The 24192-nt window shown below is 40.2% G+C and overlaps 1 pseudogene; it reads left to right on the top strand.

Annotated features, from left to right (window-relative positions):
* The window catches only part of LOC101352026 (polycomb complex protein BMI-1 pseudogene), a 41368-nt pseudogene extending 29332 nt beyond the window's left edge, over positions 1 to 12036 (top strand).
* The last annotated feature ends 12156 nt before the right edge of the window (positions 12037 to 24192 follow it).

Genomic DNA, 24192 nt, shown 5'->3' with positions numbered 1-24192 from the left:
TATGTCTCAGTCAGCTGTCTATCTTTCTTACACCCAATCTGTTTTTGACAAGATCTGGGAAATACTTGGGAGCTCATGCTAGCCTCCCATCTCCAGTGGAATGATTTTCCCCACCCATAGGGAGTAGTTTGCATCCCAGTCCAACTGCTTAGGATGATTAACAAATTCAGATCTTTTCATTTTGGCAAACTGATACTGCTTTCAGAGAGCTAAAATCTTCCTTCCTATGGCTTTCACCCTACTGGTCCTTGCTCTGCCCCAAGGAGCCATGCAGACTATATCTGCTTAGTTTATTTATTATTTTATAAACAAACAAACAAACAAAAAACAGTTGTCGTTGAGTCGATTCCAACTCATAGGGACTCTATAGTGCAGAGTAGAGCTGCCCTACAGAGTTTCCAAGGCTGTAATATTTACAGAAGCAGACTGCCACATATTTCTCCCACAGAATGGCTGATGGAATTGAACAGCCAACATTTTGGTTAGCAGCGGAGTGCTTAACCATTGGGCAGCCAAGGTTCCTTTTTTATATTTTATATTATATCGTATTATTTTATAGTTCTTTAGAAATTTCAATAAACAGACTGTGTCCTCCTAAGTCTTCTTTTCTCATTTGACTTAATTTTCATATCTTAGTTGCCTGATGAGGAGCTGCCTGCAGGAATTGAGGCCTGAAAGAGGGTTACTCCATCCAAGAATTTCAGAAAAAAGCAATGGCCTGCCTATACCTCTCATTAGACCTCCCATTAGTTGTCCTGTGACATCCTACAGAGTTCCTATACAATAAAAACTGGAAAGTAGCCACTGTGGCTTCTCTCACCTTGAGGAGGATATTGAGGAGTCAATGCCTGGAAAAGAAATGATATACAATCATCATCCAACTAATGTGCAGAACTTAATGAGTCACATAGCCAATTCATGTCCTTTAGTTGCATGAGTACAAGAGGACAAGCACCTAATAAGGCATCTGGCATAGATTAAGAGCTCAGTATGTGGCTGTTTTACTTAACACACTCACGCAAAACAGCTAGTAAACCCGTTGCTGTAGAGTTGATTCCAACTCATAACAACTCTGTATAATTGAAGCTCAGCAAGGTGAAGAGATTTGCTCAAATTCACACTGATACCGTATTTTTACGCAAATAACTTGTGCCTTCTACCTTTGTTTGCCAATCACACCCTCCGGCCGTGAGGTATTTTCATAAGCGGCACTATGCCAATTTTTTTACATGTTGCCATAAAAAATTAGCATAGCACTCTTATGAAAGTACCTCCTGGGGGGAGGGCATGGTTAGCAAACAAACACAGAAGGTGCACTTTATTTGCATAAAAATATAGTACTCACAGTATGAATATGAGCAAATCCTTTCAACTCTCTGTTGCTCGTTATTTGCATAAAATACAGTAAGTGTGGAACCAAGATTCAAATTTAAGTCTTCTGACACAAACTCCATGCTCTTTCTTAAAATAAAGCAAAGGAAGACAAGGATAAAAAACAAAAACAATGGCCCTTAATAAACATTGAGTCAGCAAAAAATAATATTGATAAAACAGAATAAGGAAATATGACATACCAAAGATCTGTGTAACTACCATTGGTTGGAGAAAGAATTATATCAATATTTTGAAATCTCTTGCATGCCCCTCGAAAGCTCATCCCTGTTTCTCTTCAACAGTAACATCAAAACTAAAGTTTTTGTTTATAATTCCTTTGCTTTTCTTTAGAGTTTTACCCCGTATTTCTGTATCTCCATACAATACCACGTTTTATGTCTGAATGTTTTAAAACTTATATAAATGAAATTATACTTAATTTATTCTTACTCTTGAGAAGTACCTTTTTAGTTATATTGCTTGTAGGTTGCTGTCTCTTCTTACTAATTCGTAGGAGTTCTTTATATATTCTGGATGTGAGCCCTGTGTTGATTTTATGTGTTGCAAGTATCTCCTCCAGTATGTAGTTTGCCATTTCACTCTCTTAATGGTGTGTTATGATGAACAGAAGTTCTTAATTTCAATGTAGTCAAATTAGTCAATCATTCCCTGTTAGTGCTTTTTTGTCCTGTTTAAGAAATCTTTCTCTTTATCCCAATATCATGAAAATAGTCTCCCACGTTATATTTAGGAGGCATTACTGCTTTACCTTTTATATTTAAATCTACAACCACTAGAATTTATTTTTCTGTATGGTGTGAAGTGGGGTTCACAATTCTTTTTTTCTTTTCATACGGATACAAATTGACCACTCTTTCCCCACTGCTCTTAAGTGCCACTTTTTATCATAAATCAAGTGCTTACATAATAATAGGCCTGTTTATAGACTCTCTATTCTATTCCATTGGTATATTTGCCTTACACCAGTACCACACTGTCTTGATTACTGTAGTGTTATAGTAACTCTTGCAAGTCTATCCACCTTCCTCTTCTTTGACAAAAGGGTAAATTTCAAAACAGATTCAATTTCAAAAAATCCTGTCATGTTGAATTTATATATCAATTTGGGGAAAACTGATATGATTACAATCAGGAGTTTTTTAAGCCGTAAACATTTTGTTATGTTGTTAGGTGCTGCCAAGTTGGTTCCAACTCATAGTGACCTAGGTACAACAAAATGAAACAGTGCCCGGTCCTGCGCTATCATTGTAGCCACTGTGTCAATCCGTTTGTTGAAGTCTTCCTCTCTTTCGCTGACCCTCTACTTTACGAAGCATGATGTCTTCCTCCAGGGACTGGTCCCTCCTGATAACATGTCCAAAGTACGTGATATGAAGTCTTGCCATCTTCATTTCTAAGGAGCATTCTGGCTGTCCTTCTTCCAAGACAGACTTGTTCATTCTTCTGGCAGTCCATGGTATATTCAATATTCTTTGCCAACACCATAATTCAAAGACATCAATTCTTCTTTGGCCATAAACATGCCATATCTCTATTTAAGACTTTATTTCAACAATATTTTATATTACTCTGTATAAAGCTATTGTACATCTTTTATAAGATTTATTTTTAGTTACTTGATGGGTTTTGATGTTGTTTAAATAATACGGCTTTTTATGATTTTATTTTCTCTTTCATTTTTTTCTGTTGATTAATATTAATGTAGACAAATTATTAATCTATTATTTTATGGTATGCACATTTTATGTATTGTTTAAGAAACACTGTTAGACATATCTCTCTTTTAAAGCCATAAGACATCATCGTTACTGTTATTGTTTTGTACAATTAGTGTTCATCTCAATTTATCAATATATTTACCACTTTTTTAACCTTACTGTTTTTTAGACTTTCTATCTGGGGTCCTTTTACTTAGGCTTAAAGAACATTCTTTGTATTTTCCTTTAGTATAGATCTAGTGGTGGCAAACACTTTCACTTTTTTTTTTTTTTTTTTTTGCCAAAAACGCTTTTAGTATTATTTTAAAGATTCCTTTACTGTGCTTATGATTCTAGGTTGAAATTTCTTAAATATTGTTATTATTATTGTCTAAGCAAAACAAAAGTACAATTCCACTACCATCTGGCTTTCATAGTTGCTGTTGAAAAGTCAGCTATCAATCAAAATATAGTTTTTTCTAAGAGTAATTAATCTCTTTTTTTCTGAACTGCTTTTAATGTCTTTTTTAGTTTGCTGGAAGTAATATGACTAGGAAAAAGACTAGGCAAAGATTTATTTTTATTTACTGTGCTTTATATTCCTTGGGCTTTTCAATATAAATTTATGTCTTTTATCATTTATGAAAAATTCTTAGCTATTATATCTTCATATATTAACTCTGTTGAATTCTTTTTCTCCTTTCCTTATGGGCTCTAACTGAATCTGTTAGATCTTCTCAATTTTTCATTTTAATATCTATTTTAAATTTTCCATCTCTTTGTCTTTCTGTGCTGCATTCTGGATAATTTCTTCTGTTCTATCATCCAGGTCACTAATTCTCTCATTAGCTTTGCTCAGTTTTCTGTTAAACCTGTCATAGGTCTTTAATTCAATTATTACATTTCTTTTCATTTATAGAATTTCTAATTGAAATATCCAAACCTGTTTACTCACTTTTAAAAATTCTCTCTTGCTCTTTATTCATATTATTTCCAACCTTTAAAATTATTTTAAAATATAAACAATTCTTATTTTGTATTATATGCCCAATAATTTCATTATCTGAAATTTTGATGACTCTACATCTGTTGTGTGTTTTTTCTATTGGTTATATCCATGGTGTCTTGCTTCTTTCTGGGTTTCAGGATTTTTCACTGTGGAATATTATTTCTTAGCACCGCATCTGCGAGAATTCTTTGAACTTGTGATTATGTTTTTTTTTCCTCCAAAATGAATTTGCATTTATCTCTACCAATCTTAAACAAGCCCTGGGATTTGTCTCTTCTCTTCTAGCACCATTAAAACCACCAATATCAAAGCTCAAATTTACACACTCAGAAAATATTCAGCCAGCTTTGGTGTTCCACTTATTTCTGTGTTCCCACTATTATATAGTTTGACCTAGATGTTTCCTTAGTTTCTTGCAAGATCATCAGTGCTTTTAACAAGATGTTTCAATATATTTATCCAGCGTATTCAGCTGTTCCTATGAGTGACTTGGTCAGGGTAATAGTCCACCATACTGCCAGGAATTGAAGTTCCATGCTTTTCCTACCATACCATGTGGCCTAGCTCTGCCTAGCTCTTGGTATTGAAACAACCTTTGAAACTGCCAACTTTTCTACTTATCAGAACAAATAGGTTTGATTATATTCATTTACCAGGTTACGTTAAAGGACTAAGATTGATTGGTGGCTCTGGAGGAGGAAGAATAAAGACATTACTTTATGCCAAGAACTAGTGATACAAGAAGGATGGCTAGTGAAGGGTTCATTAAGACCACGTCTCTAATATTAGGAAGTGGGGACCTGAAATGATTGCCATATGAAATATAGAACTAATAGGTGCATAGTCAGTGCTCTTTTTCTGGCTATGGGGTCACAAACCAGATACAGTCCAAAACTTTCTGTTCTGCAGATTAGTTTATGTACGTGTGTGTGAATGTGTATGTGTGTTTAAGACAGTCTCCAAAATCTTGATCACAAGAAACTGAAAGACCAAACCCATTGCCATAGACTCAATTCCGACTCATGGTGATCCCACATATTACAGACTAGAATTATTCCATAGGGTTTTCTTGGTTGCAATCTTTACAGATACAGATTGCCAGGCCTTTCTTCCATGGCACCACTGGGTGAGTTCAAACTGCCAATCTTTAGGTTAATAGTCAAACACAAACCATTTGCTTCATCCAGGGACTTTTGATCACAAGCGTGTATCAGTAAATAATTTTTGAGCATATATATCCTATTTATTTATACGGAAATAAATATGTATGGCTATATAAAAATATGGAGCCCTGGTGGCTCAGTGGTTAAGAGCTCAGCTGCTAACGAAAAGGTTGGCAGTTTGAATCCACCAGCCATTCCTTGGAAACCCTATCGGGCAGTTCTATTCTGTCCTATAGGGTCGCTATAGTTAGAATCGACTCAATGGCAATGGTTTTTTTACATAAAAATATTATACACATTATAAAATACACACCAGGCTGAAAGTTTGGGAAGTAAGTTCTACTCCTGGGTTGACTACTGTAACTTTGGACCAGTCACTTTGTTTCATCACCATTTCTTCACTGGTACCTTGCCAACCTTTCAGGGCTTTGGGATAAAAATTTTAAAAGCAATGCAAAATTTCTCTACAAATATTAATAAAACCACTGGAAATTCAACACTTGGGGGCTTGGAAAACAGCATTCTACATCTAAACAAATGGGTCTATAGTTGATATTTTACTTAAAAGCTCCTGGGGATGTTGGAAGTGTGGAGAAGGGAGAACACTTTTATAAAAGGATTAGACTCAAAGGAAATCCAAATGGGGAGTAAGAGAAGAGGTTGGGGTTTCTATATACAGACTTTATATGGTTCTTTTGGTTATAAGAAACTCACTTGTTTCTTCAAGTATGGAAGATTTATTTTAAGGACACATTCCCGGAGCAAAGGAGAAGCAAATCATCTGGTATTCAGAAAAAGAGGGAACTATACTCAAAGAAGTTTCAGGGACTTCAGCAAATGGAGGTTATGGTTCTTCACTCTAGTTGTCTTCCATGAATGGAAGTTAGCTGGTCTCTGTGACTGTTCCATTCATCTCTTAATTATGGCTAGTTTTATCACCTTCTTCTCTGCCTCCTAGCTTCTGCTTACTTTGGTTTTAGTTCTCATAAGTTAGGCTTAGAATTGGCCCACCATGGTTGCCTTTGTCTCTCTTTACCTCATAATCTTTCACTTTCTGGTCCTACTGCTAACTGCTGCCTTCTCTCTGTATTTCTTAGTTCAACTTCTCAAGATTTGGAGAATTTCCCCAGCACATATTTTTGTAAAAGACAATGGCATAGGTCACCAGCCAGTCTATGACTTGGCTAATATTTCATTAAGTTTGCACCCCTAGTTTAATAACTATGACCATGCATGGGAGTAAAGTCATATTCTACGTTAGCAGGGGTTGAGAATGTGGGTTGGCTATCTATAAGAAACTGTGAGTGGAGGAGGCGTCAGGATGAAATCTAGTACGCAGTGAATAATGTGTGGACCACAGTGCATAAATTACCAGTTGGTATTTCTTAGTATAAAGAAAGTCCAAGGACTTTTGGAAAAAGGAGATTTCAGAGGCTCAGTAGTTTAGATTAACCAGAGACCAAAGAGAGAACAACACTTCCCCTTCTTTATACTAGAAAACAAGTATAGCGCTTCTGTCTCCTTTCTGGGATTCTTTGTGACTAAATAAGTGCTCGGGGATGAATCCTTGAGCTCTGGGATTTGTGCCCTCTCAGTGCTCCTCCTGCTGGCTCAGTAAGTGACTCCTTTATGGCTATTTTCCTGATATTTTACTGTTTCTTTATTATCCAAGTGTCATCTTTTATTTTCCTTGTTAACAATCGAGCTGAGTAATGAGCTTTATGTCTCAAGCAGTTTAGAGCCAACATTAATTTCATGCCCTATTATTAATGGGCTGATTTTGTTTAGTGCCATTTTTCTCCTTGTGCTACCAGGAAAAAGCTGTTAACCCCTTTGTCAAGTGCCTTCTCCTTCTGGTTGCCACCAACTTGCCTTTCCCTTTCATCTGGATGGAACAGCATCTTGAAATGTATGTTGTATCACTCTTTTTTCTTCACCTTTGTCTCTGCACATGACCACCTGGTTGGAAAGCCTGTCAAACAATGTCAAGTAGCTTGTCAAGTAGCCTGTCAGTCAACTTGTCACCCTCAAGACTCATCAGTTGGAAAGAGAGTTAGATAGTCTGCCAGCCTGTATGACAACTAGCCAGTACATCAGTCAGTCAGTCAGACAGTCGTATAGCCACCAAGGCTATATGTCAATCAATAAGTCTATCAGACTGTCAGATAGCCTATCAATCATCAGATAGCCCATCAATCATTTGTCAGGTAGAAGACAGTAGCTAAACGATCAGCCTGCCAGGCAACTAATCAGACAGACCGGCAGAAAGTTTGTCCAATAGACCATTAGCAAGTCAGTCAGCCAATCACTCAGTCAGTAAGTCATCTTATCAATTAAGTGAGTTTGCCAATCATTTTATCAGTTGGTAAGTCAGCCAATTAGGCATTTATTTAGTCCACCAGCAGGCCAGTCAATCAGCTAGCCAGTACAGGGAAAGGCTAAACTATGGATCCTTCTTTGACATTAAGGTACTTACAACAATCAGGATGAGATAGACAAATCTTATCATGGATCATATCACACCTCACACCTTGATTGTCACCATCTAGGAGAGCAGGGCTGTTGCTAGGATATACAGTGCCTTTGTGTAAATTACAAAAAGGCATCTCCCCACACAAGACAAATTGCAAAAATGAGCAACCTCTGAGACAGATTAGAGAATGAACCCCTTCTTCTGTCCTGACAGCCCCAAGCCAGAGCTCAAGACTTGGCTGGAAGATAGTGGGCTGAATTTCATGCCCTCCGCCTCTCAGTTGGGTGCCTTTGTGTAATACACATTGTACAACCATTTGCAATGGTCCTGTCAGAAAGACTTTTCCTGACACAACTTAAAGTAACTTCCAGTGCACCTGATTGTCTTTATCAACTCAGTATCACCAAATTCACAACTGCATTTCTCAGAATCTCCTTTCTTTTCTTTCAGGTTAGAGTTTGACAACAAGTGGCACTTGCATGAGATTTGGAAGGAGAAGAGAATATCATTCTGTGGAAGAAGTTGCAGTCAGACATCTAAGCAGATGTGAGATTCACAGCAGCTTCTCCATGATCTCCTAAGATATACATGCTTCATTGAGACTAAGATTATCGGTAGGATTTTCCTGGAGATTCTGGAGAATTTTAGCAGCTTCCCCAAGAGCTCTTGAAAATCACTCACTTTGGTGTTTCAGAATAAAATCATTGTTGGCAACTCCCTTACCTTTTGCTCCTGCAGCTCATGTAACAGTTGTGTAAGCCCCTATTTTCTATATTAAAGTCCTTCACAACTACAATACATAGAGTATCTTCTGTTTTCTTTACCAAACTAATTGATACACCCATTAAAAAAAAAAAAAAAATACTTTGCGGTAGAGTTGATTCACATTACCCTTTTAAATTCCATAATAGCACTCACTTATTACTAACTGATATTCCTTGGTTTATGTTTGACCTTTCCTACCAGAATTGAAATACCAAGAAAATAGGGACTTCTTTCTTTTCGGTACAGTATCTCCAATGCTAGAACAGAGCCAAAAATATAGTAAGGTCTTAAGTAATGTTGTCAAATGACCAAATAAGTCATCAATAAACACAGAAAATCATTTCTTACACTTCTACAACACATTAAGCTTTATTCTTTGCGAATAATTTTCTTTCAACTATTAGATTTCATTTACACAATAGTCCTGTGAAATAAGTGGGGATTCTTATTCTCATTTGATAGGTGGGGAGAGTAAAGCTTTGCGTGTTACTCTAAAAAATTTCTTCATGTTACCAGCAGTTGAGTATCAGAGTGGGAAATTGAAAACAGATATATTGACTCCTATTTTGGTCCTACTTCTCTCTATATAAAGAAATCCCAACCATGGTGATAAGAAGATGAACTTGTTCTTGGTCTGTATGACCCACAATTGGCTTAAAAGCAAAATCATGAGGACTCAACAGGTCCATCTCAAGAAAAAATAGTAAAGTGGGTGGGGGGATTTGCCTTCCCTTTGGATTCCTTGTCCCCAGAATCTAGGTCTAAACTTGGCTGTCTTTCTCTCAAAGCTACCCTCAGCTTCCCTCCTGGTTTGGGCTTTCCCAAACTCCACCTCCTTCTTTTAATAAGTGTCACCTCCCTACTGTTTTAGGGCACACCTGATGGTTCATGTTTTTAGCCATGCTGGTATGCAAAGGGCTTAAGAGAGAAACACATTATCCACTCCAAGGTGACATTTTGGTATTTCAACTTGGAGACAATGCCTTAACTTAAAATAACTTGAATGGTGAAATTTCACGAAGCAGTTCAAGACCAGTGGACAAGACCTTGGTGTGCGAGGTTTTGTTACATGTTGTTCTTTGTGGTTAGGGATTTTCTGGCACCCTGAAAATTCCTTAGAGATGACATGCAGGCAGATTCCACTGTTGGGAGCTCCAACCTGGAAATTTGGCTCTTGAATATTTCCCAATGAGACAGAAAAAATTTGATTTCATCTATCTCAAATTCAGAAGTAAATACCTGACCCAAATCTAGATCTGTCTGACTCCAGTTCCTGTGCTTTTTCTTCTATACCATTATGTGCAAGCTTTATTACAGGATAGCCCGTTTCTTGAGGAGAGAGAGATTGTATGTGTGTGTGTGTGAGAGAGAGAGAGACAGAGAAAGGGAGAAAAGAAACCTTCTGAGAGAAGATGAAGAATCACTCATTGTTCAGGCGTTTTTCTAGGTTCCTGATGGTACTGGGTCATATGCAAATAAGATATGTCTGTAGGAAAAGACCAGGAAACCTTGTTCTTCCCTTCTAAGAGCTCTGGTCTGAGATCAATACACCTGCCCTAAGCATACGTCTCCATTCCAATAGCGTTATCAGAAGCACTTGTTGCCATTAGGTGTAGCATTCATTCATTTATCCATTCATTTAATGAACATTTACCAGGCATCTTCTCTGAGCCAGGCACACCAGAAATAGAACTGAAATAAGAGTACAGAGACTTGATTCTTAGTCCTGGTACGACCACTAACTTACTGTATGAGTTCTAGGTGTCAGTCTCCCCATCTATATAAGAGAATATTAGACTAGATGATCACTAAGAAACTTCTAAGCCTTGACAGACTAGGTTTCTTTGAAATGACTCAAGTTCACCAGGAAACATATTTTAGGACCAGATCACAATACACCCTGAATACCTTTTGAGGTATCTGAACTTTCCTTGTAGACAATAAGAAACTAACGGAAGTTTTTTGAGGATACACTGGAGTAAGCTCTCTGAGTTAAAACTGCAGCTTTCTAGTTTTCCAGTTGTGTGTTCTTGAGCAAGTTCCTTAATCTCTCCATGTCTCAGTTTCTATAAAATGGTAACAGCTGTACCTAGAGCATAAAGTTATTAGTAGGATTAATAAAATAATGGATTTAAAAAGCCCACAGCACAATGCCTGGGAAATAAAAAGTGATTAATGCATAGTAACCATGATTAATGTTGTTATTCTTTTTCTGCCTTCTGCTTTGTACACCCTCCCTTTATTTCCTAGTCAGGTTATTGATTGTCCCTCTCTCCCTTTACTACCTCACTACAAAAGGAAACAGCCTTCCTTGTTAAAACAGAATGAGGTGGCCTGAAGGGTGGAGAGATGATGGTGAGGGAGCCCTGATTCAGATTAGAAACACCTCCCAGGATGGCAGATCATGCTGGAGGTAGCACAGAGCTGGGGTGGGGGCGGCGGAGGAGAGGCTTCTGAACCATTGGGAGTTGAGCACTTCAAGCCCTGGCTCCTCTCGTCTGAGGTCATTGTCTTTTCCAGCGATTTGGATCACCTCTTGCCAGCTGCTTTTCTGGGATCTTTTATCACACAAAAGTGCATCAAACAACCAGAATCAAAGTCACTGAGCTAAATCCCCACTTAATGTGAGTGCTTTGTGGAGCACTTCATTGATGCCACTATCGTAATAAAATGTCTACATTTCTTCTGTAAAACATATGTTGGGTGTTACCTACGGACCAGCAAATATTGTCCAGTGATGTCCAAGTTTACAAAACCAGACCACCCCTGAACATAAGGTCAGATAAAACTCTTCCATACATGGTACACAAATTAGTTCCAGGCCTTTTCAAAAATGAAATGAAGAGAAGGGATTTTTATGCAGTTCATCTTCAGTTGACGCTGCTAATGGCTCTAAGGGAAATAGAGAAGTTGCAGGTGATTCATAAGAGAATTATAACTGATGATGAGATAATAAGCTTCTCCACTGAATTTTTTGACCTGAACAGATTAGATCAGAAAGTAAACAAAGTCAAAGAGAAATAAATCTAAGGAAGAAGTGAATGATAACATACATTTGAGATGCCCAGCAGCAATGACTGTGATGCACCTAAGGATGATTCTCAGAAGCAAAATGGACAAACCTAATACTTTCCAATTGATGACATGTATGAAGAGAAATCTTTAAAGAATGACTATACACTAATGGATATTGCCTACATTTATAGCTAAAGGAAGAATGGACTTTTTTCTTTGAATTATAGAGTTCAACCTACAGGTAAAACAATGAAGATCAGAGAGATGGGCTGACAGACGCTGGAGAACTGTGGCTCTGGGAGTGACAAGGCCAACAGACGAACAGGAGGTATTCCCTCTACCTCTTCTTGTTTGACTAGCCCCAATACTCCAGTCCAGTCTTCTCATCCTCAGTTTCCTCACATTTGCAGGGCTATGAGTGGAATCAACAACAGCCTCATCAATAACCACCAATCTTCCTTTGTCAATAGACCTCAAAAATCATCAGTAAATGGGTTGCCAGCAACTTCATCTGGTTAATACCTGAGACTGTTAAAAAAAATTAAATCTCTGATTTATGATTTATCTTTGTGCTATTACAGCTTTATAGATGCTAATACATGTGACTGTGTTCCAATTTGCTTTCTTTTGTAGTGACATTAATTTTGGCTATAAAAGATGTACTAGATGTGACACTCATATGTACATTAATTGCAAAAAAAGATTATTCCTATAAAGAATTGGTTTCTGTAGAGACAGAGAATATTTTTTTCTCTGTGAAATGGTTTATGTAACAATTGTTTAGATTCGGAAATATTCTGCAGTGTATATAAGCACTGGGCCACAGTTTGTTGGAGTCTCTGGGTGGTGCAAACAGTTAATTGACTCAGCGGCTAATTGAAAAGTTGGAGGTTTGAGTCCACCCGGATGCACCTTAGAAGAAAGGCCTGGTGATCTACTTCCAAAAAGTCAGCCATTGAAAATCCTATGGAGAACAGTTCCACTCTGACACACAAGGGGTCACCATGAGTCAGGGTAACTAGGTGAAATGGACTTAATGGCAACTAGCATGGTGGAGCCCTAATGGTGCAATTGTTAAGAGCTTGGCTGCTAACCAAAAGGTCAGCAGTTCAAATCTACCAGTTGCTCCTTGGAAACCCTATGGGGCAGTTCTACTCTGTCCTATAGGGTCGCTATGAGTTGGAATCGACTTGATGGCAAAAGGGAGTTTGGTATGGTAAATTTATTAATCTCAACACTTACATTACATTTTCCTGAATTGTTTTTATTGTTATACTGTTTATGAACTGGTAGAAAACAAGTCTTTTTTGTTTTAAAATTCAACAAAATGCACAAAAAAAGATGCATACAATGATGCATTCTATGTCCTCTGTGTAATTGTGAATAGCTATTTCTTGCATATTTAACTGTTTTGATTGCTGTTTCATTTTTACTTCTCTGTTGCTGCACAGAATCCACCAAAAGAAAGTCAACTCCAGTTTTACAATTCGTATGCCTAAAAGTGGGTACTACTGTTTATTTCACTGACTTGTTTAAATGATTCTCTTTTGTATTAATCAGATGGAATTATGCTTGTTGTACAATACCATATTGCTACAGGAAACAGTATGGTATGATACATTTATAAACACTATGAAGATACTGTATTTCATGTACTTAGAAATGGTTGTTAAAGTTCTCCAAACTGGTTGGACGTTTGCAGATACCCTGTGTTTTGAGCCTTACTTATCATCACATATTTTTAATGTGGATATATAATTCTAGGAGTCCTGGTGGCGTACAGGTTAAGTGCTCAGCTGCTAACCAAAATGTCCGCAGTTCGAATACACCACCTGCTCCTTGGAAATCCTATGGGGCAGTTCTTCTCTGTCTTACAGGGTCACTATGAGTCGGAATCGACTTGATGGCAACGGGTTTGGTTTTTTGGTTATATAATTCTGAATTCTGTTCTGTTGAAAGTAATTGTAAAATCATTGCAATGTTAGCCTTTTTCCAGAAATACATTTTTTATTTTTAAATTTAAGTATTGCAATAGAGAAAAACTTTTAACTATGGAATATGGAAATAAAGTATTCCTTTTCTGAAATTTTGCCTATTAGTTAATGTATTGTTAAAATGTACATCCATCATTATGATTGTAAAGAAGTTTTTAAAATAAAAATTTTAAATAAACCAGCAAGTGTCTGTTTTATTATCTTATTTTAATATGTGGCATAACAGTATTTTCTAATTTAAAAGTTACCTTAACAGTTATAAACAATGGAATATACCTTCTCTGTAATGTCTGAAAATAGAAGCCATTGACGGTGATTTCTACAGGTATTCATTTTTAAATAGAGTAAGCGTGTTGAATTTAAAACATGAACAACTCCAATTTTTATTTTATGTTTTGCTTTGGTCAAACTTTGTGTTTGTTCATCACTCATTAGTTATTTGTGAGGGTGTTTATATGGATATTGTTTCATGTTTGTATGGAAAAATTGTAGCTAAACATCTCATTGTCCTCAGTCTGCAAAAGAACAGTTCTATTGCACTGTCTTGCTTATAGTCATTAAATTGTTACATTTGCATATTAAAAAATACAGAACAGGGAACATCTTAGATTTTGTAAGAGAAGAGTTCCAAAAGACAGGGATGTAGGAGGGAAGGCACAGCTTGTATCAGATGTCCATATTTTATCTCCTGGTTTGTTTCACTTTCCTCTGAAGGCTCTGGTTCTCCCTGCCACCCTTGTAAGGGAACAGCCTTCCTGATTTAATCAGAACAGAGAAATTCCAGGTTTGGACAAAGGAGAGTTTGGTAAGGAAGGCCTGCAAGAGGGAAGGGGAATCTGCCACATTTCACTCCTCAGGATCACGTCTTCCTCAGTGCACCCCACTACCCCACCACTCTTTAATTGAGGGGTGGCTCAAGAAGGTAGGCAAACTATATCAGCTTAGGACTGCGTTTGACCGTAAGTAGTTACAAAAGCAAACAAATGAACCCAGAGGATTAAACATGTAAGGGGTTTATTTTTCTCAACAAGAATTCCAGAGTTAGGGAGTCCAGGACCCACTGGAATCCAGACCCTTATGTTTTCATGCTGTACCATTCTTAGCTGTGGTAGCATCCTCACGGTCACAAGCTAGCTCCTGCAGCTACAGGCCTCATGTCTGCATTGCAGGAAGAAAGAAGAGGGCAGGAAAAGGTAAAAGGTATATGCCAAATGAGTCCATCCTCTTTTAAAAACCACTCTAGAATCTCCACAGAGCGACTTCTGCTTACATCTCGTTAGTCAGAATTGGTTATCTGGCCACACCTCTGTGGGGTGAGGGAGGCTGAGAGGTAGAGTTTTTTTAGCTGAGTTCACTCTGCCCCAAACAAAATTAGAATTATGTTAGATAGGAAGATGAAGGGAATGGGTATTGGGTAAGGACAAGCAGTGTCTGCCACACACCTTTTCTTCTTTGCACTCTACCTGAAAGAGACTGCTGTTTTCACAAAGAATTTTATTAGATACTAAAAAAGAGAACAAAGGCGGAAAGAGTGGCAAAAAGAAAGTCTTATCAATGTGTTCAACTTTCCATAGCAGGGCTTTATGAGAAGACAAGGACCCAGGGGCCCCTACTACCTCAATAGTGCCTCACTGGAACCACCTCTCTGGAAACTACATCTCTGCCCTCCAGCTTCTTTCCAAATCACAATTACCACCTCCCCTGGACCTCACAAGTTCTTCCTAAACCAAGGCCGAAGACAGAAGTTGCCTAGGGCCCAATCTCCTCATGTGCAGTTTTCAGCCTGTCTAATCCATAGCCCATTGACAGGACTTAGATAATAAGTGTGTTAGCAATGACCATGAGAAAGTGGAAATCAGAGGCCCTTTTCCTCTCTTTTTCTGGACATTGCATAAGCCTCTTGGATTCTGGTGTTGTCCTGGGAGGCGAGCAAATAGAGTAGTCTACGTTATTATAGTTAGTATAGCCTTGCGCAAGTTATTTAACTTCTCTGTGCGTGTTACACATTTGTAAATGCGGCAATAATATTACCTACCTGATAGGGCTGTTGTCAGGATTAAATGAGTTAATGCACAAAGTACCTGGCACATAGTAGGTGCTCTATAAATGTTAAATATTATTATTCAGCCAAGAGCTTGAAGCACCTTTTCCCATCTCCTCCATTAGCAAACTTCCATTTGTCCTTCTAAAGTCACTCAAAAATTATTTCCCTTGTGTTGCTTGAGTCCACTAAGCAAAATTAAGGATTCACTTATGTTTACTCAACACTTTGTACATAGCCCTGATCTGAGGCTGATCACTGTATACTGTAATACTGTTGTGTTTATTGCTCCTACTAATCTTGATATTCCTTGAGGGCAAGGGTCTTTGTCTTATTTCTTTATCCCCAGCTTCTTGCAGAGGGCCTGACCCAGAGTAGACACTTAATGGCTCTTTGGAAATGAATGAATAATGAATGCAGCAAGAGGAGTCATTATATTCTTTCTCTACCCCAGACTTCCCAATGACAGAGTTTATAAATCCTACCATATACACATCACTTTTGTGGAATTTAATGTAACTACCCTTTCATGGTGTCCTGAAATGTATTTCCAGTTCTCCTGTTTTGTTTATGACAACCTATGGTGCTAGAATGCACTGGACTAGCTGTCAGCTGAGGGGACTGATGGTGAGGGCAGGTGCTGGGGGAGGAGGGCTAAGTCATCAAAACATCTGGGGATTACACATCTTATTCCATTCTTTTCCCATAGGAGTGCTCTTAGAGGTGTTTCTTGGGGTAGAAAAGGATATTTCAAGACCAATAGCAGCCCCTGTCTGTGTAAAGAATGGGACAAAGTTCCCTGATTATGAAGAAAGAGGCAGGGAACTCAGCCAGTACAGTCTTAAAAGGATACCAGAGGTCAATAATAGGCTTATGCTATCAAATAAACATTCCCAAACAGAATCAGGTATGGCTAGTGAGTGTTTTGAGCAAGACTGTAAGAAGGAGTAGGCCCCCTTCTCTGATAGCCTCCTTGTATCCAAAACTTGGGTACTTGCACTAAACCAAAAACTCCATCAAGGGTGACTTAGATGAGAGCACTGGGTAATAAAGGGCGATGGGTGAGGTAGGGTAGAATTTGTTAAATCAAACTACAATGTGGTTGCTTCTCTTTCACAGACTGAGAAGGTTCTGGCTTTGCCACTGGCTAGCCATGTTACCTTGGCTAAGTCCTTTCTCTTCTCTAGGCCTCAGCTAGACTGATGAACTCTAGGAAACTTGATGAACTCTAGGAAGTCTTACAGCTCTGTAAATTCTGGCATCAATAGTGGGATTAGATATCCAAAGACCTTTACAATCAAGAGAAATCTCATCTGTCTGGCTTGGAAAAGAGGCTGTCCAGTGCGAGGGCAGAGGACTGTCTAGGATGATGCCATGATGGGGCTAGCTGTAAGCTCATCTCAGTACCCCATACTTTGTATTTCTCTGAGCGCCACCTCCAGAGTGAGGCCCTTGCCCTGAAAAGTCTGGGAGAGGTCCTGGTTAATTAAAGCATGTCTTCCCTGGAGAGATTGGAGTGGTTTTCCCAGTCTGAGAGGGTGATACTTTTCTCACTTAAATCACATTTATTATAAACCTAAGTGAAGTTTATTTGGAGAATAATTTAGTTTCTCAAGACAATTGGGGAAAAAACAAACCTATTAGCAATGGCAGACAGCTCAAGCAGCTGGCATTTTTATAGCAGGTCAGCTGGGGTTCTGCTGATCTAGGCTGGGCTTGTCCAGGATTGGCTCCTTGGATGAAAAGACACACACAATGCTTCTTAAGGCCTAGCTTCAGAATTGGCACACTGTCACTTATGTCAATCTTCCATTGGCTTAAATAAGTTGGGTCCAGAGTCAGAGTGAAAGAGCACTATAACATTACATTCCAATGGACGTGGATATAGGAAAGGGTGAATAATTGAGACCATTAGTGCAATCAACCTGCCATAGTTGGAACTGGAGGATGAGGCAAATGAGGAGAGGTGGAAAGGACCATAGCACATTTGAGAAACTTAAACAAAGGCCAGTGTGGCTGGACCGCAGTGAGCAAGGGGAGAAAGTGGTATTATATAAAACTGGTAGGGGCAGACCATGTACGCTCTCATAGGCCACATTAAGGGTTTCAGTCTTTATCCTGAGAGCAATGAGAAGCCTCTATCAAGTTTTAAGCAGAGGAAGGACAATCCCCAAATGTATAGCCTGGGCAGCTGGGTGGATTATGGTGCCATTCACAGAAATAGGGAAACCTAGAGTAACCTGGGCCCTTCTGCAGCCCAAGGATTTGATAAGTCTAAGCCAGGGTTTCTCAAATTCCAGCACTATTGACATTTTGGGCTGAATCATTCTTCCTTGTGGGGGACTGTACTGTTCATTGTAGGATGTTTAGCAGAATCTCTGGCCTCTACCCACCAGATGTCAGTAGCAACGCCGCCACCCCGACCCCCTGCCACGTGAGTTGTGACAACCACAAATGTCTCCACCCGTTGCCGTTGAGTGGATTCTGACTCATATTGACCCTACAGGGCAGAGTAGAACGGCCCCATAGTGGTTCCAAGGAGCTGCTGGTGGATTCGAACTGCTGACCTTTTGGTTAACAGCCAAGCTCTTAAACACTGCACCACCAGGGCTCCACAAATGTCTCCAGACATTGTCAAATGTCCCCTGGGAGGCAAAATCACCCTTGGTTGAAAGCCACTGGTCTAAGTTAATCATGGCGATTCCATTTCCTTTGCCAGTATTGGTCAGTAAGTGGTATGTTATTCAGAGTCCTGGTTGCTCCCAATATACATTCTACACTTCTTTTTTACCAATACAGTGCCAACTTTTAGCTGGGCACATTGCTACCAGATTCTCTTGAAGGTGGGTGTATCCATAACACTAAGTTTTGGCCATGGGAGTGTGGGAGACTTCTGGGAATGCTCCTTAAAATTAAGAGGGTGTTTCCTCCATGTTTGTGCCCGAAGATGAATGTGATGACTGGAATTCCAACAGCCGTCTTGTATCACGTAATTATGAGGAATACCTAAGTATGGCAGAATAGAAGTCTGGAAGAATCCTGGGTCTCTGATGACTTCATGGAGCTGTCATACCAGCCCTGAACTTCCTGCCTCTGGGCTTCTATAGAAAAATAAAATTCTAGGTCATGATTTTGTTTGTTTTGTTTGTTTATTTTTCTGTTATATTGCCGCTGAATCTAATCTTAACTGCTAGTGCATAAAGTATATGGTGCAATTAGTCTGTTGTGGAGCTTCTAGGAAAAGTTTTCTCTCTTTAAAATGGAGTAGGGGGAAGAAAAGCCCTCTCTTTCAGCCTCTGGATATTATTTATCAGACCATGATGCCTGACACTGCAGCAGCCATTTTTGACCACAAGAGGTGTAGTTGACATACAGAGTATGGTAAAACAGAAAGATGGAAAGAACCTGGATCCTTGATATCATTGAACTACTGAATGGACCAACACTGAGACTGCCCATCTTCAGATTATTTGTTAGATAAAGAACACATTTTCTCATTATTTAATCCATTTTTAGTTAAATTTCTATTACTTGGAACTTAAAGCCTCCTAAACAATACTAATAGGTTAGGAAAGGAAAGTGATGAGTTAGGTTGTACTATGTTGAGTATGAAAATATCTGTGGAACGTCTAGGTTTATGATGTTCTGCAGATAGTTGGCTATATAGGTTTAAGCCCAAAAGAAGGTTTTAGATTGGCCTTGGTATTAGGAAGAAGTCCTGGTCCTCATTGCAGTTGGAGACCTGGCTATCCACTCTGAACTCCCTTCACCATAGCTAATATGCTGGCAGAGTCACAATAGGGCAGCTCTTCTTCAGGGACCCAAGGAAAAAAAGGGAGCTGAAAAAGAGGGGCATGTACTTCACTTAGAAGTAGTGGCTATGCCTTCAAAGCCCTAAGTGGACACTTGCTCAGCCTGATGTCAGAATGTGCCAAATGGGGAAAATTCAAGTGCCTTCTGGGGCTCCCTTGAATATACCACCAGCTGGCCTGGGTCCTCACACTGTCGTTAAAGTTTGGGGCCTCCAGCTATGGTCCTATACATGTTCACAGCCACTAGAGGACAGTATGGTCCAAATAAGCCTTGCCAGCCAGCAATGCAAGCCAGTTCTTTTGGAATCATTTATTGCCTGGGCCAGAGGCCCTCCACTACTGCCTTTAATTCTAGGCTGGGCCCAAGAGGTCCTAGCAAGGGACCTTGGAGACACTGGTTTCCAAGAGAACTCTAGTATCTTGCCTTTGTTATTCAGTTTCAGGTCTTGTGGAGAAGCAAGAACTCTTCATGACCCAGAGTGTCACGGGTTAAAACCAAAAAACCAAAAGCAGCTGGAGGCACCGGCCAAGGGATATATTTGGAAGGTGGATTCCTTCTCCTCTTCCTCCAGAATGGGCAGGCCGGCCTCGGCCTCGGCCTCAAGCCCACATCACAGAACCACAGACTCAGAGCTAAAAGGACCCTTAGCTATCAGGCAGGAATTCTTAGCCTAGGGGACTATGAGTCACCTGAAATTATATGTAAAACTGTGATGTATGCATCCACAGATCGCATTAGATTCTCCAAACTCTGTGATCCCACAAAAGGCTAAGAAGCATTCTGAACCCTTTAAATTACAGATGCAAAGGGGACGTATTTTCCCAAGGCTACAGAGTTAGTCAGGGGCAGAGCTGGGACTGGAACCCAGGCTTCTGACAACAAAGTAGGCACTTTTTGCACTACTTACTAATCCATTAACCCTTTCTCTTCGATCTGCAATTCCCTGGACGCATAGAAGAAGAGGAACAGAAGGTGATGACAGTGCTAAGCTTTAGCTGAGCAGCAAGTGAAGCCCAGACTGCGTTTGTAACTGGTAGAATGAATGGAAAAGAGAATGTGAAGAGTGTCAGGGAATCCAGGGGTCTGCCTGCTGGAGAAGTTCCCAGAGTCCCTTCTCCATGGCTGGCTGAGTCTTCTCCTTTCACCTTCTCTCTGGCTCCAGGATTCTATCTCCTTCCCTTCTTTGGCATTATCACTGATTCTGTTTCCATGTGCTCCTATCTCCCCTTTTCCCAGCCGGAGATTAACTGTGGATTTGGACCCTGTCTCCTCAGCTCCTTCCCTTTTTTGCCTTCTCTAAAAGTGAGCACCCAGGAACTTTGGGTGTTGGTTCTAATCACTCCTGAGCCAGAGGAGAAGGAAAATACTAAGGAATTCTACAGAATTTTCCAAGTAACCAGTCCTATTTTATTAGTGACCCATAGAACATCAGAAGGGGAAGAGATCTTGGAAAGATCATCAAGTCCAACTCCTTGATTACACAAATGGGGGGGTCTGTGGCCCAGAGAGCAGAAAGGATGGACCTGTCATCACACAAAACTTTGGTGAGCTAGAACTGTACTCCAAGTAGGTCTGAATCTCAGTTCTCCCCAGCAAACTGCACTTCTGGGCTCTCTGGGGGTAGTGCTGGAAGTCTCATTTTGAAGGCTCTGGCCAATAGGCAGAATAGTTAGGCTGGTGGGCTTCTTAGGCCCCACCAGAGTCTTCTTCCTAATCTAGAGCCTAATACAGGACACCCTCCCACCCCTGCTATCAGGTTAACCTACTGGCTCCCGATTTCTTATTTATGTGTCCTTGGAGGCAGTATGACAAATGGAAAGAGTCCCACCGACTGGGTTTCAATACCAGCTACAACAGTTGCCAGTCACTTCTCTCCTCAAACTTCAGATTTTTCACCTACAAAATGGGGACAGTAACTCACTGGGTACTCTTAATTCTCCTTACCCAGCTTTACATTTTTTCATAGAGTTTATCACTTTCTTACACACTTTATAATGTATTTGTTTACTGTTTTCCCAACTCCCCCACTGAAATATCAGCCCCATGAGGACAGGGATCTTCGGCTGCTTTATTCACTTCTGCATGCCTGGCACCTAGTACAGCACTTGACACATAATAGCTATTCAATGAATAGCTGTTGAATGAATGAGGACTAAATAAAAGAATGGATGGGAGAGTAGCCAGTTCACAGGAAACTCTCACCTTTGTCTTTTCATGTGCTGAATCTGGCAAGTGGGCTGGGTAGCTGAGTACCTGACGTCTTCCTTAGCCTGCCTCCACAGCTGCTGCCTGCTCCTGCCACTCCATGCCACGGTGATATTGCGGCATTCCTAGTTGGAAGATTGGAGACCATGCCCCAAGCATAAGTTGGGGGCTAGGACAGGGGGTCAGGAGGCTGTGTCAGTCTAGACCTATATCTGCCTCACCTGGATGGTGAGATCCCCGCATGGGTGCGAGTGGGTGGGGGATGCGATGCTCATTCCTTGTGTACTGTTGTGATAAACAAAGGTCCTTGATAATCTCCAAGAACCATACATGACTGATTTACTGGGCAACTGAACCCCCTGTGGTGTAATGAGTTCAGAACCAATCAGTACTTTTTAAGCTCTTAGAAATCTAGAGGTTGTGTAACTGCTAAGCACAGGATAGTGTGAGCTCCATCATTGTAATGAGAGTCCAATAATGCACAATTAAAGCAGCCTGGCCTAGTCTTTCCACTCTCCGTCATTCTCATCTGCCTCACCCTCCCTGAAGTTCTGTGTGTCTTGTCAATCTGTCTGCCTGTCTCCCCGTCCACCTTGTGTGCTCCCTCTTAATTTGTGCTTTCTGAGTGACTTGATCATAACATTCATCTATCTCTTTCTCTCTGTCTGTCTTTGGTTCTCAGCCCTCATCCTAAGAAATAGGCTGTAGAAGATGGTCTTGGTAATCAGGAATGGCAAAACAACTTTGTCAGCAGATAGGTCAGCACATAAACTTCTGAACTATCGGAGGAAAGGTTGTGGAACGTCCTACAAAATCTTCTGAGGCAAGGGTTGGTGTCTGAATCTCCATGAGTTGCTCAACATCAGCAGACAGACTATGCCTCTAGCTGTACTGGAGGAATTCTTAGCTGTATGGAACCCAGGAAACTAGACACACATGGTCAGGGGAAGATTAAGTGGTCACCTAGACTGTCCCAAAGTCCCTTAGTTGATATATGATTCTCCTCTGCAACATCACTGAGAAGCACTAGTCTACATTTTTTTTTTTGCTTACTCCCATGACAGGGAGCTCGTTCCATCTAAAGATAACCTGTTCCATCCATAGCGAGCTCCGATAGAATGTTCTTCCTTGTATTGAACTGAAATCTGTCTGTGGCTTCCACCTGTGGGTCTTAGTTCTGCCCTCTGGAGCCCCAGGCCTCACCTACTCTCTCTACCCATGACAACTCCTTATATAAGTCTGAAGGCAGAGACCACCTCCTCCTAAGTTCTCTCTTCTCCAGCGTAAAGGAGCCACAGCTCCAACACTTTCAACCCCTTCTCCAGCCTGCTTACCCCTCTGGACACACCCCACATATGAATCCTTAATGTGTGGTACCCTGGTAGGATACAGTCCCCCAGAAAGTGTCTAACCAGGGAAGAGTGGAATAGGACTGTTGCTTCCCTTGATCTGTACACTATACTTACATGTATGCAGCCTAAGTTCCCATCAGCATTTTTGGCCTTAACATCCCAATGGTGATGCCTATTAAGCAAAGTTTTAAGTATCTTTCCTGTAAGCTGTGCTCAGGACAGTCTTTCTGATCCTGTGCATAGACAGTTGGTTTTCTGCACCCAAGTGCAGGACTCTCCATTTGTAACTGTCAATCATCTGGTCAGATTCATCCACTTATTTCAGTCTGTTGACATCTTTTTGGAGCCTAACCGTGTGGCCTGAAATATTCCTCCTCTTCCTTTCAGATTTCAAATTTTAGCAGCTATCGCCTGTTTTCTTTCTACTTAAGCCTGTTTTGCTAATTTGTTTAAACATTCGGTCCCTCACTCATTCTTTCAGGAGGGTGGGGCTACCTTCTCTGAGTGCTACTGAGGACAGTTCTCAAGGACCGTGGTATGGGAATGACCTTGATCAGTGAGCACCAGCACAGCCTTGGCCAGAAGGCAGCTCCAACAGCAACCTCTCCTCTAGCCTAGCTGGACCTCTGTCAGGGAAAGCCCCACCCACTGGCTGGCTCATTCAGCATGGATGGAATAAGATTACCACTTGGTTGCCAGGGCTTCAGTTCTGGGATATCAGTTCAAGCAAGGGCAGGCTAGTATACCAGCATGACTCCTCCAGTGGATTGGGAATTGTCAGGCCCAATGGGTCTCCAGTCAGCTACGTCCAAGATCCCTTCTCCATCCCAGGAGGTCTGGCTTGACTCCAGTCTTGGTCCTGAGTAATCAGCTTGTTTCCTTCCTCTTTAAAACTGTCCCCATCCCTGACACTCTTGGATGAAAGATTGATTGCAGAGAGAGAGATACAGTATCCTTAGCATGCTATTCTTACCAGCCCCCTAAACAGCTTGTTTTCTTTTATGTTAATACTCTATTTAAAAATAATTCACATACGTTGTAAAGGCGCCCTGGCGGTGCAGAGGTTAAAGCACTCACCTGGTAACTTCGAACCCACCAGTTGCTAAAAAAAGGAAAGGTCAAAATTCTCACAATCCCACCTACCAGAGATAACCCACTGTTTGACATTTTGTTAAAAATAGACAGACAGACAGACACAGACACAATTTTATGTAAAATGAATCACGTTAGACAGTTTTATTTAGTTCACTCTTTTTTTTTTTTTTTTTTT

Source organism: Trichechus manatus, unplaced genomic scaffold (assembly GCF_000243295.1).
Source record: "Trichechus manatus latirostris isolate Lorelei unplaced genomic scaffold, TriManLat1.0 scaffold00070, whole genome shotgun sequence".
Taxonomy (NCBI): Eukaryota; Metazoa; Chordata; class Mammalia; order Sirenia; family Trichechidae; genus Trichechus; species Trichechus manatus.
The sequence above is the reverse complement of the archived record's forward strand: the minus strand, read 5'-3'. Positions and strand labels throughout refer to the sequence as shown.